The sequence below is a fragment of the Lactuca virosa genome, chromosome 4 (assembly GCF_052849685.1).
Source record: "Lactuca virosa cultivar CGN04683 chromosome 4, Lactuca_virosa_CGN04683_v6, whole genome shotgun sequence".
Taxonomy (NCBI): Eukaryota; Viridiplantae; Streptophyta; class Magnoliopsida; order Asterales; family Asteraceae; genus Lactuca; species Lactuca virosa.
The window spans coordinates 206,889,642-206,895,234 of NC_136429.1; the positions used below are offsets into that span (position 1 = coordinate 206,889,642).

The window sequence follows — 5,593 nt, forward strand, 5'->3', positions numbered from 1 at the left end:
TTAGTTTTTAAAAACCGAATTATAAAACCGATCCAACCGAATTGTAATTGGATCAGATCGGATCAAATTTGAATTTATTTTGGACTATTCGGATCCACGTTTTGAAAACCGAAATCAATTTTGATTCCCTTGATTGGATTGGATCAAACCGATCCATTACACCTCCATTACACCGAACAACAACCCTCCATCGTCAGCTTCCTATGGATGCATGGATTCAATTACCCATCAATTCTCTTTCACAGTAATCTCTCGCCTATAATCCTTAAGTGACACTTATTTTTCTTGATTCTCTTTACTGCTTTTGAATGTCACCGACTTTTAGGGTTTCAAGATTCAGTTATGCACACATTGTTCTTCGTGAATAAAGTGTTGTACAATTTAATTTTCAATTTGGGTTTTTGAGATTTTATCTCGATTTTGGTATATGACCAGATTTAGGAAAAAAAACAATTTTAATACTACTTCTGTACATTATTTCTTCACTTGATTTGAAATTGGGGTTGAGTTGCAATGTTGAATTCATCACTCATTATGTTTTAATATATATTCTATCTTGTTACTAACCTTTGATCTCTCAAACAATGGTAAGGATTTGATTATTTTATTTAAATATTTATGTATGTGCTTTTGCATTTGGTTAATTTCTTTAATTTACCCTTTTGTTAAGGTTTACTATTTTTTCTTCGTTACTAATGTATATTATATCAATTTTCTTGTTTATAGGTTTGTGAAGCTCCATAACTTGTCTTGCCAATCTTGATGGTGATTTTAGTTTGGGAAATTCGGTTAACTGGGAAGGGGAATTTTTTTCCTTATGTTTTCAAATTAAATACGAGGTAAGCAACCTAATCATCAACATCGTCATTTTAATTTTAAATGGGTAAATGTTACAGTAGCCCAACCAACTTACATGTTTTGGTTTAAATGGTCCCTTTTATTTTTTTTTGTGCATTCTAAGGGTACGAATTCATGTTTTTAGTGTTTAAAATGTCCCTTTAAGAGAAATGAAGGGGTCAACCGGTGAACCCTTTTCTAATCACCTCCTAATGAGCAGGTTAATTATGCCAGTCGTTGCCACCTCATCCATTAATCTCTCTCTCTCTCCACGCCGACGGAAAGCTCTAATCCCTCATTTCCTTCCCCCGCTAACCTCTACCATTCCCAGTAGCACCTCAAAAACGCAAAAAATGTCAGGCACACTAAGGCAAAAAGAAAGAATAGGTTTATTACATCTCTAATTCCATGGAACTATACATGTTGTTTCTGTTCTTACTGCCCCTGCTACATACCCAAAGTCTTTATTTGATCGGATATTATTAGGTTTCAAATGGTCCTAAACTGCACCCAGTTTCAGTAGTCATGGTTGTGCCTGTTATTCAAGCCATGGTACTTCAAACAGGCTAACAGGGGAAGAAGATGAGCTACGCACCTCAACTGTTCGATGAAATGCATGACAAAGAAAAAATGCTTTGCTCAATGCTTACATGACATATTCAACTCCACACCGGTCCTTACTAAGTCTTGTGGGAAGATATGTTGTTCTACATTACACATCACACCTCCTATATCAAAATGTCAACAAGAACATGGGTTTCAAATCTGGCAGTACAACAGGATATTTCCGTTTTAGCAATTGAATATGGCTTTTCAAGTCCCGATCAACAAAGTTGTAGTAACTCCTTGACCACCATGATAAGTCTCTACCCACCACCAGTTGTAGTTGTCGAATAATCTGATCTGAATCCGTGTAAATTGACATGTGCAAATTTCTCAGATGAGAAGCAAGTAATCTATCAAATCGGAGTGGTGGCAGGGCCTACCTGGATAACGATGCAGCCATGAGATCTAATCAATTGGAGAGAATCAGAACCAACCACCAGGTTTGAATCTTAAATAATCTTCTGTCTATGTTTCACCTTGTTCATGGATTTTAAGAGTATAATACTCATTAAATAAACTTGGTATATATGCAAATGAAGAAATCTAAGAAAGATTGGCGGTGGACGACGGCTCCGGTGAACTCATCGGCTGTTGCAATCAAGCCAAGAGAACGTTTCCTGCACCACCATCCAATTTGGGGGCGACCACAATGGCAACTGTGTTCCTATTACAGACGACGAAGAAGAGAACGTTTCCTTCTTTTTTTTCCAGATCTAACATTCAATCGGAATATCATAGAAGCATGTCCGACAAGCCGTTCTTTGAAGTGAAGGGTCACGTTCTCTTCCTTTCTTTGTACCGACATACCCAAAAAAGTTAAGAATTTGTTTTAATTAACTTTTAAAAAATATATAGAAAAACCAATATACTAATGGTAACCGGTAAATCGGAAAGAAATATGGTGGTTCCTCTTTTAAACAGGTAAAATCAAAGTTTAAGCACTTAGACTACTAAAAAAACAAAAAGGACCTTTTAAACCAAAACACGTAAGTTGGTTGGGCTACAGTGACATTTACCCATTTTAAATCTGCAATTTGAGTTGAATTGTTCATCGTTTATGGTGATTAGGTCCCAAAAGCAAAAATCCACTTATATGTAAATGGTATAATCCCACTAAGGAGATTCTTTCTTGAAAATTTATATAATTTCTAAAGCATATAATTGTTTTATAGATAAATAAAGAGTAATTAGAGTAAATTACTGAAATCGTCTCTATGGTTTGGTTAAAATTGCATATTTGGTCCCTAACTTTTATTTTGCACTCGGATCATCCCTGTGGTTTGATTTTGTTGTATTTTTCGTCCCTGTGGTTTGGTCAAAATTGCACGTTTGGTCCCTAACTTTATGTATGTAAGGGACGAAAAACGCAACAAAATCAAATCATAGGGACGATACGAGTGCAAAAAAAAGTTAGGGACCAAACGTGTAATTTTAACCAAACCATAGGGACGATTTCAGTAATTTACTCATAAATAAAATGATGGGTGTTGATTATATAATTGCTTTAATAGGATTGGATGCAATTTAGTGTTGCTTTCTGGTAACACTTTCTGTGCGAGAGGAGGTGACCTTTTTGGTGCAACTACTAAAATATGGACATGGGAAGATGGTACTAATTCATTATCCATGACAAATAAAAGAAGTAAGATCAATTGTTTTTAGACCACTTATTTATTTTGTTTTTCCTATTCCTATTTCTATTATTGTTATGGATTAAATGTGTTTGAATTCTTCGCTACTTTTCAGATCCCATTTCTAGATCCCGTGCAACATCAAAATGGATTATTGATGTTGCGGTGAAGTCTACAACAAATGTTTTCAAGAACCAACATGACCATGACTATTGTTGTGTGAAACATGACCATGACTAAAGGCAACATATAATTTCAAGAATCAATGTATTCTTTTGGAAGTGTATTCTTCCAGAATCAATGTACTATTTTTGAGAATGGTTAAATTTTTGGTAGATTCTACAAAATTTTTAATGATTCTTTCAAGTTTTCAGAAATATTCAAAATCCATAGTGTATTCTATCAAGAATGTAGCATAGTTTTTTGTAATTATGTCAAGAATGAAGTTTATTATCATAAGATTACTTTTAACTTTTAGCATATTATACTTAGTTTTTTTTCTATATTTATGTCTTTCCCGTTAATTGCCTTATTCCAAAAAAGAATCATATTCTTTCAAGAATTAAAACGTATTACGTCAAGAATATGTATTTTTTTCCAAAAATTCTCCTACAATGTTCGTGTTATTTGTAAAAATAAAAAAAAGCTCTATATTTAATTATTTTGTGGCCTAAAATAAGGAAACAAAAATGTCTGTATCACCCTACAAATGGATTTGAAATTCGAATTAAAAAAAACAAAAATAATAAATGCAATCGTATTCTTTTCAGAATGATTCTTATTTTCACTGATACATTGGCTAGGATTGCGTTACACATTTAAACAATAGATGTCATTTATATTTGAATCTAGGCCTATATATATATATATATATATATATATATATATATATATATATAATACTCAAAAACCTTCTAAATAAGTGTTAGGGGATATGTACTCTCGGTATATACTCACCTCGGTCTAATGTTGTAACGCCCCATTTTCCTTCTAATTATTTTAATATATATATATATATATATATATATATATATATATAGAGAGAGAGAGAGAGAGAGAGAGAGAGAGAAAACTGCAAGAAAGGTCCCTGCGGTATGTCGAAAATTGGCACTTTGGTCCAAAAAAGGTTTGGACTTGCACGACTAGTCCTAACTTTTCATTTTGTTGCGAGTTTGGTCCAATTTGTTTTGGATACTTTTAAAATGACGAAATTACCTATGGCTTTATTCATTTTCTTTTATTTATATTAGAATAACTAAAAAAAAAGAAAAAAATGTATAATCACCCTCCCCTGGTTCATCTATTATCCCTACGGTAAACATCACCACCACCACCACCGGTCATCATCTCCCCCCATTTAGCTCATCCCCTTCACATCTCTCCGACCAAACTTCAACAACGATGGATTTTGGATGGTATTTTTTAGGTTCGATGGTTATCCCATATAAAGGTAAAGAGAGGGAGGGAGAAAGGGAACTAGGGAAGGGAGTGAGAAACCCTTTCCAGACCACCATCGTATACATATATGCAAATACCACCACCACCAGCAACGAAGAAGTAGAGAGACGACATCACTCCTTACCTTAACCCTAACCCTAACATCATCGAAGCTGACAGAGGCGGTCGGATGTTGAAATCCTAACCCTAGATTCGTCGTCATCCTCCTTACGGATCTGCAACACCAACCTAGCGCCTTCGTTGTCGGAATCAAAAACCCTAACAATCAACCGTCGCCGCCATTCCGATGAACACTAGGGTTTATAGAGGATTGGAGTTGACCGGAGAGACACAACTAGAAGACCTCTATCAGGTAACGATAATTCCACCCGATTCCATGTATCATCATAATTAGAGCTGGAACAAGAAGAAGAAGAAAAGGGGTTTCAGTTTTGATTTTGGTAGCATGATGGCTGCAGAGAATAAGAAGAAGAAATGGAAAGAGGAAGAGAGAGTCACCGGAGTTAGGATTTGCCTGCGTGGAAAGTGTTATGGCGAGGTTATCAGCTCCGACGAGATGTTGGCTTCCAGCGAGAGGGTGACATTCCGACTGAGAAGTTGTCTAAGAAGTGTTTAATTTTGTTGTAAAAGAAATTGGGAGGCGGAAGAAAAAAAAGGAGGGGGGGGGGGGGGGTGGTGGTGATATATCAGTTTTCTTTTTCTTTTTCTTTTTTTTTTTTAATTTTTGTAATGAAATGAAATTGAAAAATCAGGGGTAATTTCGTCATTTTAAAAATATCCAAAACAAATTGGACCAAAATCGCAACAAAATGAAAAGTTTGGACCGGTGGTGCAAGTCCAAAGCTTTTTGGATCAAAGTGACAATTTTCGACATACCGCAGAGACCATTCTTGCAGTTTTGTCATATATATATATATATATATATATATATATATATATATATATATAGAGAGAGAGAGAGAGAGAGAGAGAGAGAGAGAGAGAGAGAGAGCCAAGTTCTTTTGAGAACCAAAAGATTTGCAAAAACTTGCGAATTCATAATCAACTCATTACTTTTCAAC

General features: G+C 34.9%; 1 long non-coding RNA gene across 1 annotated transcript; it reads right to left on the bottom strand.

Annotated features, from left to right (window-relative positions):
- Positions 1–4,269: 4,269 nt before the first annotated feature.
- LOC145168704 (uncharacterized) lies at positions 4,270–5,164 on the bottom strand. Its single transcript, XR_013742019.1, has 2 exons — positions 5,031–5,164; positions 4,270–4,928 (listed from the first exon to the last, which is right to left on the bottom strand). It is a non-coding gene; the product is annotated as an uncharacterized LOC145168704 (long non-coding RNA).
- Positions 5,165–5,593: the final 429 nt, after the last annotated feature.